The sequence below is a fragment of the Myxine glutinosa genome, chromosome 10, assembly GCF_964187855.1.
Source record: "Myxine glutinosa chromosome 10, kmMyxGlut1.1, whole genome shotgun sequence".
Taxonomy (NCBI): Eukaryota; Metazoa; Chordata; class Myxini; order Myxiniformes; family Myxinidae; genus Myxine; species Myxine glutinosa.
Genome location: NC_136270.1, coordinates 72,098,816 through 72,113,114, shown reverse-complemented (window position 1 = coordinate 72,113,114; position 14,299 = coordinate 72,098,816). Strand labels below are relative to the sequence as shown.

Here is a 14,299-nt window from a genome sequence, read left to right as displayed (position 1 = left end):
CATGTCCATTCAGGTCTCCTCCCACCACAACTTCCTCATCTTTCATGTTTTCCATCAGCTTCTCTATCGCACACCAGAACTTGTCCTTCTCTTCATCGCTCCGACCAACCTGCGGAGCATATCCCGAGATGACGTTCACCAAGAGCTTTCCAATCATTTTCACCATCATCAACCTATCACTCACTCTAGTCACACTCACCACACTGTCTACAAACTCCTCAGAAAACAGGACACCAACACCATTCACGCCCTCCGGGCACCCTTGCCACACAAACTTGTATTTCTGTCCCTGCCTACCCTTCACCATTCTCACACCACTTCCCTTCCATCTCATCTCTTGCACACAACATATGTCCACTCTTCTTCTGAGCAATACTTCCACCACTTCTCCTGATCTCCCTGTCATTGTCCCTACATTCCATGTCCCAAACCTCAGAAACCGATCTCCACTTCGGGCTGCACCCTGCCCATATGTAGTTGTAATTGTCATGGTTCTCTTTTTGAGGCAATGTTTTTATGGCCGGATGCCCTTCCTGACGCCAACCCTTAGTCGTCTCTTACGACACGCAGGGATACGGTGTACCTATTCTGACCAGGGTACACACTGGGAAACGTTTAAAACATGGAAATTCGGGGGGGGTGGGGGGGGAGGGGGGGCGGCGTCAGCATCACGGCTGCGGTTTAAACATATTCCAACAATATCCAAACAGAACCATGAAAACCATGAAAAACAATCTGGGAAAAGTCTCCAATCGAGAACGTGGATTTGAGAAAGAAGGAGCAGAGGCGGAGGAAAAACGAGATACAGGGGGCGGGGCACAAGTCGAGACGAGGAGGAGAGCGAACAAGCACGTGTCCGGGAGGAGAGAAAGAATCAATATAGAATTCTTTGTCTAGGGAGGTGAGGTGAGGGGGAGAAAATAAACTAAAAGAAACAAGCAATACAGCGAAGGAAAGAACCCAAATCGACAAAACACCGACGGGGGGAGGGAAGCCCCAAGTTACCAGGCCGCGCACGAGGTACGACACAGTAAACGATTAACTACACACAAGTTTGTACGAATTACAAACCAATACCAACCAGAAACACACAATAACACGTACACAGCAAAATAACCAGTGGAAATTTGACAAAGACAAGAATGGGAAAACACTCAAACTTCGATGCCGTGGAGAGCTCGAAGTACGCTTCACTCGCCCGAGGAACCGGAAACCGGAACCGAAACACATCTAATGATACTAAGAACATAATTTTTTAGCTGAGACATGAACGTTGAATTAGAGTTGAAAAATATCTGGTGAAAAAATGAAATAAATAATTGCCTATTTGGACCGGTGTGCTTAAATATACCTGGGCCATTCTTAGTCCCAGTCCGTCACTGTGTGAGTTCACTATAGACTATTTAGATCTCTCATTTGCAATCAACGACATTTCATTCAGTACATCGTTCCATTTATTTTCTACACAAAACAAGTCCTGGCAAGGGTCTGCAATCTCTTATTGCTCTTTCTTGTTACCTCCGCAACCAAAGGTTGTTTTCACCACTATTTGTCCATTTGTTTGTAAAGAGGATATCTCAAAACGTTGCTGACAGATTTGGACGAAACCTGGTGGAGACGTTGGGTGTGTGACAATGACGAAATGATTCGATTTTGGTGAAGATGCGGATCCTGGTGCTCGATGTTTTTAAGTGATTCTTTACCATTGAGTGATGGAGCTAAAAACGATATATATAGGACGATAAAGTCGATATCTCTGAAGTTAAGTTATGGATGGATTATGACAAACTTGGTGGATGAGTTGGTTAAGCGACAAGAATATACCGGTTCCATTAGGTTCAGGTCCGAATCCAGATCCGGCCGATCAGTTGATACAAAACGTCTCACTAGTTACACCCTCTATTTACACACTCTTGGTAGAGGTGTGCGCTCTACCAAATGCCGTTCTAGTTTCCACATTTCCACATTCCCGAAATTGGAGCTGTCCTTCGCAAGTCCTGGCAAGTCAGAGCGAAAGTTTCACAAGAGTACTTTACACAATGACCTTGTTCCCTGAAATGAAGGTGTTTTTCACAGGAAGTGGCAATCAAACTGTGTGGGCGTTGTGTGGGCCCGGGTGTGCGTGTATCACACGTCACACAATCACACCACTTCGATTCACATAAAATCCCACTTGCGCTGTCCACCTCCCCATTGCTCCTGAAACAGGTGTACTTTTTCACCTGAACTGCCCTATCTGCCTGGGAATCCAGACATCGCAGTGCATTGTAAGTATATTTCGAAATCGGGATATTGCACAGGTAGACGCAAAATCGACAAGCTAATTGCCATTAACATTCCAACAGGTAAGTGGTTACAACATAATAAACTTACAAGTGAGTCATGTTACAGAACGTTGGTTCGACCGAAGTAGTTTCTCAGCTTGCGGTCTTGCTGAGCGGTTTGCCATCCACGTGCCAGCAGTAGCGAGGACAGGGATTGTAATTCGTTCAGGATGCCGGCGATAACTCCGCACCAACTAATGTATAACAATACCCACCAAAAATTCCGGGAGACGGTACGCCCGCCTGGGTGACAGTTTTTACCTGGGTCGGGATTTGAACCCAAACTAGACAGCCGAGAGGTGAGTGTGTTACGGGATAGTATGTTACACATTCTAAAACAAAGACAAACATTATGTAAGTCATGGGAACCATATTACACCGTCCAATATTTACACCCTCCATTTACACCCTCTATTTACACCCTCTATTTACACCCACGATTTACACCCTCTATTTACACCCTCTATTTACACCCACGATTTACAGCCTCTATTGACACCAACGATTTACACCCTCTATTTAAATCCTCTACTTACATCCTCTGCTTATACCCTCTACTTACACCCTCTATTTACACCCTCGATTTACACCCTCTATCTACATCCTCTATCTACACCCACGATTTACACCCTCTATTTAAAGCCTCTATAAACATCCTCTATTTACATCCTCTGTTTACACCCACGATTTACACCCTCTATTTAAACCCTCTATTAACATCCTCTATTTGCACCCTCTATTTACATCCTCTATTTACACCCTCTATTTACATCCTCTATTTACACCCTCTATTTAAACTCTCTATTTACACCCTCTATTTACACCCACGATTTACAGCCTCTATTTACACCAACGATTTACACCCTCTATTTAAATCCTCCACTTACGCCCTCTAGTTACACACTCTATTTACACCCTCTATCTACACCCTCTATCTACACCCACGATTTACACCCTCTATTAAAATCTCTATTTACACCCTCTATCTACACCCACGATTTACAACCTCTATTTAAACCCTCTATTAACACCCTCTATTTACACCCTATATTTCAACTCTCTATGTACACCCTCGATTTACATACTCTATTTACACCCTCTATTTACACCCTCTATTTACACCCTCTATTAACACCCTCTATTTACACCCTCTATTTACACCCTCTATTTACACCCTCTATTTACACCCTATATTTACACCCTCTATTTACACAATCTAATTTCACCTACTATTTACACCCTCTATTTACATCCTCTATTTAAACCCTCTATTAACATCCTCTATTTGCACCCTCTATTTACACCCTATATTTACACAATCTATTTTCACCTACTATTTACACCCTCTATTTAAACTCTCTATTTACATCCTTTATTTATACCCTCTATTTACATCCTCTATTTACACCCTCTATTTACACCCTCTATTTATACCCTCTATTTACACCCTCTATTTACACCCTCTATTTACACCCTATATTTACACAATCTATTTTCACCTACTATTTACACCCTCTATTTAAACTCTCTATTTACATCCTTTATTTATACCCTCTATTTACATCCTCTATTTACACCCTCTATTTATACCCTCTATTTACACCCTCTATTTACACCCTATATTTACACCCACTATTTACACAATCTATTTTCACCCTCCATTTACACCCACGATTTACGTCCTCTATTTAAACCCTCCATTTACAACCTCCATTTACGCCATCTTAATTCAATCTTTGATCGATCCTCGTCATTTTAAACATTATAATGTTTGAACCGATCCTATGAATTTTCATGTCCAATCAAAGATGTAATTGCAACCATCGTTATTATAAGTCTCATAATTTCATTGATTTAGTTCAGTGGTAACAAATTCGCATTATACTTTGTATGTTACATAGGGTTATTGTTGCATTTCACGAGTGTTAATTTTTACGTATAATTTTATGCAGGATATTTTACGCAGAATAGATAGATAGGATTTTCCGATATGTCCACTCTCTGCCCTACAGGATAGGGCAGAGACTAGACATTTTAAATTGTTTACTGGAGTGTATCCTATTCGCAAGGTGTCTGTGACGTGAGAGGGTCTCTGTGGAACAAGAGGTAGACTATCCAGCGATTGGCTCGCTATGAACACCTTTACGCATAGGCGTAGTGATGGGGGTCGACCTCGCCAAGCGCGAACATGGATGGTGCACCAAATGACACCGCCAAGAACACGTTTTCTTATTCCATTCGGTTGTACTTGTAAGGTATCTATCTATAATTCCAGTAATCTCTGTGTGTATGTGTGTGTGTATGTGTGTCTGTGTGTTTGTCTGTGTGTTTGTCTGTGACCGCTGTTTCTCGACAACCACGGGTCCGATATACTTGAAACTTGCCAGGTATATTGCTGGGGACCCGAGGATGTGCCTTTTCAAGGTTTGAAATTAATCGGACAAGTGGTTCCCAAGGTATGGTCACCGTACTCGCAAGCCGTTCGCTTTGGCTTTGCGAATGGACCAAACCATTTCATGTAAATAGAGGGGGGGGTTCTGTGGTCGTTCGCTTTGGCTTTGCGAATGGACCAAACCATTTCATGTAAATAGAGGGGGGGGATATAATTTTAGATATATATATAGTACGGGCATGCCCTAGTCTATCTATAATTCCAGTAATCTCTGTGTGTGTGTGTGTATGTGTGTTTGTCTGTGACCGCTCTTTCTCGACAACTACAGGTCCGATATACTTGAAACTTGCCAGGTATATTGCTGGGGACCCGAGGATGTGCCTTTTCAAGGTTTGAAATTAATCGGACAAGTGGTTCCCAAGGTATGGTCACCGTACTCGCAAGCCGTTCGCTTTGGCTTTGCGAATGGACCAAACCATTTCATGTAAATAGAGGGGGGGGGGGTTCTGTGGTCGTTACTGGCTTTGCGAATGGACCAAACCATTTCATGTAAATAGAGGGGGGGGTTCTGTGGTCGTTACTGCCACGTGGTTTCAAAGTTGTTTTTTGTTGTTATTTTTTTTTATTGGCAAGGAACGGGCACCCACGTACGGGCACGTCCTAGTATTTATAAATAATGGAGCAAGTGTTTGTATGTCCGCTCTTCACCCATTAGTTGGACAGCTGACTTAATGCCACCCACAATTGTAACCTGAAATACTTAACAGAAAGTACCCAAAAGACCCCCTCCCCAATCCCCCTGAGGAGCCAAAAGACCGAGAAGACCCAATGAACCCAGAGGGACCAAAATTCCAAAAAGACTGAAAAGAACCTGAAGACCTAAAAGACCCCAAAGACTGAAAATATTCAAAAGACCCTGGGAAGACCCAAAAGACCCCGAATACCTAAAAAAAAACCAAAGACTGAAAAGACCCAAGAGGACCCGAAGAGCCAAAAGGCCCGGGAAGACCCATAGGACCCCAAATACCTAAATGACCCCAAAGACTGAAAGGACCCCAAAGAATGAAAAGACCCTGAATATCCAAAAGACCCGAACACCGAAAAGACCCCAAAGACCCAAAGATTGAAAGGACCCCAAAGACCCAAAAGATCCTGAAGATCCAAAAAAAAAAACCCAAAAAACCCAAATACCCTTAAATACCCTAAAGACGAAAACACCAAAAATGCCAAAAAGACCCAAAAGACTGAAAAGACACCGAAGAAAACCAGACAATCATTAATCACAGTCTAATTTGAAGGGGATTATATTTTATTTTATTTGTGAATCATAAAGTGCTGAAAAAAGCCCTACAGTGTCGATTTTCGAGTTTGCCAGTGACATCACATTGTGAACTCACTGTGATCCTGCTGGCGACAGTACATAGAGACAGTGCATTCCAAAGTTTTCCGATTCCAATAATTAATGATTGTGGATGTTGGAGGGGTGGAGTGCATGGGTTGGTCGTGGGTATTGCTAGCTAGGGTGATGTTTGCTGGGGGGTGGTGCGGGGTGGGCGTGAGTATTGTTAGTTATGGTGATAGTTGATGGGGGATTGTGTAAGGGTGGTGAGGGGTGGTCATGCATATTGTTGGCTAGGGTGACGGTGGTAGGGGGATTGTGAGGGCATGGCAGAGGGGCAGGGGGGGGGGGGGGGGGGAGAGGTGGGTACTGTTAGCTAGGGTGATGGTTGATGTTTTTCTTTCGTTTTTTGGGGGAAAAATTGGGGTGCCTCAAAAAGCAAAGCCACCTAAGTTGAACCGAGAGATCGTGTGGGATGGTCGTGAGTATTGTTAGCTTGGGTGACGGTTGATAGGGGATTGTGAGAGGATGGTGGAGGTGAGGAAAGAGGGTGGTGTGGGGTTGTCGTGGGTATTGTTAGCGAGGGTGACGGTTGATGTTTATTTTTTTTCTAGAAAATTGAGATGCCTCAAAAACCAAGGCCACCTAAGTTGAACAGAGAGCCAAAGGAAATAATCAAGAAACCCAAGTCAAATAAGTTGTATCAGGTGGAAATATCCTCAATAAGAGATGGCAGAAAATGTGTTGTACGCTTGGAACAAGAATGCCCATAGGGTCGCCCACAGGGTGGGTACTCTGCTAGTTATTATAAAAAAAAGAAGATAACAAGAGCGGGATGGGACAGAAAAGAATGGGATATTTAATATGGGAATGATGGATGAATGCCAAATGAAGCCTTTTGCGCATGTGATGTGTGTGTGTTTACCCCGAATTGGTTCGGCAAGCCAGGCACTTTTAACCCGCCGTTGCTAGCGTGAAATCTGTGATTCAAATAGTCTTTTAAACATAATTCTCAGCATTTAGACGAAAGAGTGGCTATTCCAAGGTGTTCAACCATAATTGTTGTGTTGCTGAATGATAATCGGACTAAAGGAACAATCGGATAACGTGAAATATCCATGGAAGAGAGGGACTTGGGTTTGTACCATTTCCCGTTGATACAGTTGATACCATTTCCCGCAGCGGCCGTGATTATAACACACACACACACACACACACATACACACACACACACACACACTTTTACTTTCCCCAATATCTTACTATAATTCACCAAATGTCCGTCCGTCTGTCTGTCTGTCCATCCATCTGTCTGTCCGTCCATCCGTTCGAAGGTACCGCAAAAATGTCTGAACCGATCGCAACGATATTTTGGGTGGGTAATCCTGTGATCCCCTGGAGTAAAATAGGGTATATTGTTTTTCCAATTTCAGCTTTGGCCTCCCGCATAATGTTATTTTCCCGGGTGCCGCACAAACAGCTGCACCGATCGCTGCATGGCTGCACCGATCGGCTGTACCGATCAGACTCAGTGACCTCGGACAAGGACCTTTTATAAGGACATGGGTTGAATCCCTGCTTGAGAGAATGCCAACCCCCTCCCCGCCATCACGGTTGTCTCTCCAACTCACAATCCCATGAGATATGCGGAAAGGACGACCCAAAACCAATTATCTTCTGTTTGATTCGTATATAAACATCATTAAAAGTAAATAATGACCTCGGCCAAAGTTCAAACAACGTGAGTTTAATCTCTACATGGGAGAATTCCACATCGCTATTTGGGCAGTGTATAAGCTAACAGCTCGCTGTCTCCATCGATCTTGCCAAGGCCGTAACACCTATCGGCTCAAAATTCTTTTAACTGTTGACTTGGTAGTTTTTACAATGAAGGAAACACGTATGGGGAGTACATACGACATAGCGATTGTGAATGTGACAGCTCTGAGGCGTCTTTCGCTTCGCATCAAATTGTTTATTACATTCATTCATTCATTTAACGATCATTACACTCATTCTTACGCTCATAAAAAACGTTCATTAAACATTACATGTTCATTGAACGATTACGAAAATAAAAACGAAAAACATTACGAAATTACGTTCACACCGTCACATCAAACACTACCGTGAACACAAACATCGTCACAACATCGTCACAAACGTTACGTTACGTAATTCAAACCGTGAACACATCGAATATTGGAGAGCCCATTGCCCAAATTTGAAACACGATGGAATAATATTTACCCATATGAACTGTGATGTGGCTTTTATTGAAATTCTACAAATCCTGTTTAGATTTTGATGATTTGCGTGTGATATGATTTAACGGATGTTTATATATATCGTTTAAAAGAAAAAAAAAGCCTTCAATTTCTGATATTTTGCCTTTTCATTTGGGCCCCCCAATTGAAGCCCCGCTTGTAGGGCGGGTACCGTTGCTAGTATGTAAAATTAGAGTACAATTTCTCTTGTGGCCCCGTAACCCCTCCCACCCCCCGCCCCCCAAAAAAATCTATAACGACACTCTCAGCCCATATAACTACCACTCCCACATCTCCCCCACTCCCTCCTTCCAAACATGATCAGGGGAGACCAAAGCAAGTTGATCAATGGGGTAAGTTTATCCACCCACTTTTTCTCGGGAACTAGGAACAATGTCCCTCTGATGGTACCTTATATTAATTAAACACTAAACTACACCCTCTCTGTGGGAAAATTGGATGTATACTGCACATAGTAAGTTTTCCACACCATAAAATGCTATTTCACACTTTTGTACACCGCTCCTTTTCTATGCCATCTCCAGGCGCTGCGTGACGTCATTGCCACGCACCGGCAATAGCCGGCTGAAGGGGGCCGTCAATGGCGCACGCTGAAAGGGAGTACTCAGTTTTTCAGCCAGTTTCTTGTTTGTTTGTTTGTCCGGGCAATATCTCAACCATCCTTTGAGTTAGGAAGCTCAAATTTCGGCACAAGAGTGAGCAAGTGCTTTGGCAAAAACTCCATGTTTTGTTTTTTGATTAATCAATTAATTGATGAGTTACTTAATTATTATTGATTAAATAAGTCCTGATTTATTTCCTTTTTCATCTGTGCAATATCTCAGGAACCGTTTGAGCGAGGAAGCTGATATTTGGACATGACAATGAATGACCAAGTGATGTGGCTAGAAAGAATATTTTGATTTATTGATTAATCAATTAATCGATTAATTATTTAATTATTCGACTGATGACTCAGTTAAAAAAAATTTTATTTATCTACATTCGGATGAAATGGTGTTGGTTTCGGTAGTCTGTTAGCCAATTGATTAATAATATAATTATTTTACAATTATTATTTATTTATTTTTTATTATTAATCACTTATTTATGTTCTTTCTCATCTGGGCAATATCTGAGACACCTTTTGAGCTTGGAAGCTGATATTCAGAAACGACAGTGACCAAGTGATGTGGCTATAAAGGATATTTGTGATTTATTGATTAAACAATTACCGCTCCCCCCCCCCCCCCCCCCCTGTTCTGTATCCGATGCTCCCCCTTCCTCTTCCTTAAAAGTATGGACCTCAAACATCCGGGGCCTTCGCTCAAACTTAACTGATCTCTCCATACAGGTTGCTTCTGACAAACCAGACGTGATCTGCTTAACAGAAACTTTCCTCCTTCATGATGTCTCTGATTCCTTGGTATCTCTCCCAGGTTACTCCCTCCTCCGGTATGATAGATCTGAGCCTCGTCCTGGAGGTGGGGTTGCTATCTTTATAAAAAAACTCTCTTCCTCACTCGCCCTGCACTGCCCTCTCTCCACCTCACCCCCAGGAATACCTTTGGCTACGGCTTCCCCTTCGCTCCCACCTTTTGTTCATATGTGTGTTGTGTACCGTCCACCAAACAGTGATGACTCCATCTACATCTCGCTGTCTGATAATATGGACCAACTTCTATCTACCCATCCCAACTCTCTCTTCCTCATATGTGGTGATTTCAACTGTCACCATGCCAGTTGGCTGGGTGTGGGTACCTCTCTCACCAGCCATGGCTCTTCAGCAAAGGACTTCTGTGACTCACTGGGACTGACACAATCTGTCAATTTCCCAACCCCGGATCTCAGTCAACGGAGCATCTTCTCTTCTGGACTTGGTTATGACTAACTTCCCTGAAAATGTCTGCTGCTCTTCTTCTGCTCCAATCGGCTCATCTGATCATGTGCTTGTTAAAGTGGACATCTCTCTGACCATTCTCAGAGAGCCTCCTCAGCGTCGACGAGTCTGGCATTTCACTCAGGCCAACTGGCACGGTCTTCAAGCAGCCATCAATCATCTGGACTGGTCTCCCAACTCTACCGCCTCTGACATCAACTCATCCTGGGAATTCTTCTAAAGTAAATTGCTCTCTCTCATGCACAGATTTATCCCATCTCGTCTTCAGTTGTCATACCCTTCCTCCTGCCCATGGTACACGGAATCTTGTGGTGAGGCTATTGCCCAGAAACAACTTGCTTTCGTCTCCTGGAAAGCAAATCCAATGGAAGGAAATCTCATTTCCTTTCACAAAGCCCGAAACAAGTGTGTGTCCACCCTCAGGAGAGCCAGGAAACAATATCTCTCCATTCTCAGGACCGAACTCTCTTATCTGTCTCCCTCTTCCAAATGCTAGTGGCGTCTCGTCAAATCTGTTTCTGGTGTTTGTTCCCCCTCCATACCCTCCCTGACCTCAAATGGCCACACGGCTGACTTAGCACGTGAAAAAGCTGAATGCCTCAACTCTGTGTTTGCCTCTAAATCTTGTGTCCCAAACCCATCCCTCTCTGTACCCACCGTACCCAGTCATACCCAGCTGCTCCTGGACTCTGTGTCCTTTCCTCCTGACAAGGTGGAAAAGTTTCTGTCAACCCTCGACTCTGATTCTGCAACTGGACCTGACGGCATCAGCCCACGGGTCCTAAAATCATGTTCTTCCACTCTTTCACTCCCTCTCTCTGTTCTCTTCACCCTCTCTTTTGCTCAAGGTCATCTGCCATCTGCTTGGAAATCTGCCAACATTACCGCTTTGCACAAAAAGGTGCAAAAACAGATCCCAGCAACTACAGACCAATCAGCCTTCTCCCAATTATCAGCAAAGTCATGGAATCCATCATTGCTTCAGATATGAAATCTTTCCTCTTCTCCAATGGCTTGATCTCTGATCATCAATTTGGTTTCAGACTTGGACACTCTACTCTGGACATGCTGCTTCTGCTTTCTCAACAATGGATGGAGGTCCTAAATGCCAAACAGGAAATTAGAGCAGTCTCCCTTGACATATCACGTGCCTTCGATACGGTCTGGCACCCCGCTCTGCTCACCAAACTCTCCTCTTTTGGTATCCATGGAAATCTCTACGCATGGCTGGCGGACTTCCTCTTGAGTCGTAGTCAACGTGTGGCCCTGAATGGGTTTCTCTCATCTCCTCTTCCTGTTCAGGCTGGAGTTCCCCAAGGCAGTGTTCTGGGCCCTGTGCTTTTTCTGGTCTTCATCAATGATCTCTCTGACTCTCTTGAAAATCCTCTCTATCTCTTTGCTGATGACTCTACTCTCTGTCGCTCCATTCTTCATCCCTCAGATCGGCAGTCTGCAGCCTCCTCACTCTCTGCAGACCTTGACAAAATCACAGACTGGGCAAACAAGTGGAACATGTCTTTCAATCCTGACAAATCTCACACTCTTACGATGTCTCTCCGAAAAGACCGACTGGACAACCCTCCCATCCACTTTCTGAATAATCCTCTCCAAGAAGTTCTGTCACTCAAGCTTTTGGGTCTCACTATCTGCCATGACCTTTCCTGGGAAAACCACATTTCAAATGTGGCCTCCAAAGCCAGTCGCCGACTGGGCATCCTCCGTCGTGCGAAGTCCTTCCTTGGCACACCTGAGCTCCTCACCACATACAAGGCTTTCATCCGCAGCTCCATGGAATACTGCTCTCCCCTCTGGGCTGGTGCTCCTGCCTCACACCTAGCTCGTCTTCACGCTGTTGAAACCAAAGCATTCAGAATCATTGGAATCTCCCGCGATGAAGCTAACTCCAAGGGCCTCTCACTCACTCACCGCAGGCAGGTTGGTGGTCTTTCCGTCTTCTACCGACTCCTCTCTGGCCTTGCCCCCCCAGCTCTCTCTGGGCTCTGTCCCGCAAATATTCCTACAGGTCACACAAGATCTGCCTGCAACCCTCTTATGGTTAAACTGCCAAAATCAAGACTCTCTGCTCACCTTCACTCCTTCATTCCTCTTTTCTCCCGCCTCTGGAACAAACTCCCTCACTCTCTTCAATCCCACTCCACCCTCCAAGTCTTTAAAACAGCTGTTCACCACCATCTCTTATCTTCCCCCATCCAAAACCTTGATCTTTTCTACCCCCGCTAATTTCACCTCAATTCCACTTTTTTGAAATACCAACTTCTGTCCTGGAAGTCCTTGGTCTCCTTGTGTTTTATACCCCCCCCCCCCCCCTTCCCACGCCTCCTCCCCCCAAGCCCTCTCCCTCCCACACTTTTCCCTGCTCTCAAATGTTGTGTTTGTGTGCTTCCCCTTCTCTCCCCATCTTGTCTTCCGCTCCCTCTTTTGTGTATTTTGTTTGTCTGGTTGATTTGTTTGTGAAATAAATGTTAGCTCTTTCACGAGCCTCGATTCAGTATACAAAAAAATAATAATAATAATTAATCGATTACATTTATTGAAGTCAATTAATCAATTGATTATTTGATTAATGAGTTTTTTTTTAAGTTACAGATGCGGATGAAACGGTGATGGTTTAGGTATTCTATTAGCCAATTGATTAATTATTGAATTATTTTACGATTATTATTTATTTATTTTTCATTATTAATCTTTTATTTATTATCTTTCTCATCTGGGCAAGATCTCAGGCACCTTTTGAGGTCGGAAGCTGACATTCAAAAACGGCAGTGACCAAGTTATGTCACTATAAAGAAGATTTTTGATTTCTTGATCAATCAATTAATCGATTATTTATTGATGAATCAATTAAGCAAATAATTATTTAATTATTCGATTAATGACTTAATTTGTTTTCGATACAAGTATTTTTTTTTTTTTTTTTTTTTTTTTTTGTATGCTGAATCGAGGCTCGTGAAAGAGCTGACATTAACTTCACAAACAAATCAACCAGACAAACAAAATATATAAAAAGAGGGAGCGGAAGACAAGAGAAGGGGAAGCACACAAACACTTGAGAGCATACAACATTTTTAGAGCAGGGAGATGTGTGGGAGGGAGAGGGCTTGGGGGGAGGAGGCGTGGGAAGGGAGGGGGGGGGGTGTGAGAAGTATAAACCACAAAGACACCAAGGACTTCCAGGACAGAAGTTGGTATTTCAGAAAAGTGTAATTGGGGTGAAATTAGCGGGGGTAGAAAAGATTAAGGTTTTGGATGGGGGAAGATAAGAGATGGTGGTGAACAGCTGTTTTAAAGACCTGGAGGGTGGTGTGGGATTGAAGAGAGTGAGGGAGTTTGTTCCAGAGGTGGGAGAAAAGAGGAATGAAGGAGTGAAGGTGAGCAGAGAGTCTTGATTTTGGCAGTTTAACCATAAGAGGGTTGCAGGCAGATCTTGTGCGACCTGTAGGAATATTTGCAGGACAGAGCCCAGAGAGAGCTGGGGGGGCAAGGCCAGAGAGGAGTCGGTAGAAGACAGAAAGACCACCAAACTGCCTGCGGTGAGTGAGTGAGAGGCTCTTGGAGTTAGCTTCATCGCGGGAGATTCCAATGATTCTGAATGCTTTGGTTTCAACAGCGTGAAGACGAGCTAGGTGTGAGGCAGGAGCACCAGCCCAGAGGGGAGAGCAGTATTCCATTGAGCTGCAGATGAAAGCCTTGTATGTGGTGAGGAGCTCAGGTTTGCCAAGGAAGGACTTCGCACGACGGAGGATGCCCAGTCGGCGACTGGCTTTGGAGGCCAGATTTGAAATGTGGTTTTCCTAGGAAAGATCATGGCAGATAGTGAGACCCAAAAGCTTGAGTGACAGAACTTCTTGGAGAGGATTATTCAGAAAGTGGATGGGAGGGTTGTCCAGTCGGTCTTTTCGGAGAGACATCGTAAGAGTGTGAGATTTGTCAGGATTGAAAGACATGTTCCACTTGTTTGCCCAGTCTGTGATTTTGTGCAGGTCTGCAGAGAGTGAGGAGGCTGCAGACTGCCGATCTGAGGGATGAAGAATGGAGCGACAGAGAGTAGAGTCATCA

At 43.9% G+C, this 14,299-nt stretch overlaps 1 protein-coding gene across 1 annotated transcript in view; it reads left to right on the top strand.

The window, feature by feature from the left end:
* Positions 1-2,168: 2,168 nt before the first annotated feature.
* The window catches only part of LOC137418787 (uncharacterized), a 96,343-nt gene continuing 84,212 nt past the window's right edge, over positions 2,169-14,299 (top strand). The window contains exon 1 of the mRNA XM_068104909.2: positions 2,169-2,267. The gene's annotated coding sequence lies outside the window, so the exon portion shown is untranslated. The remainder of the gene's footprint in view (positions 2,268-14,299) is intronic.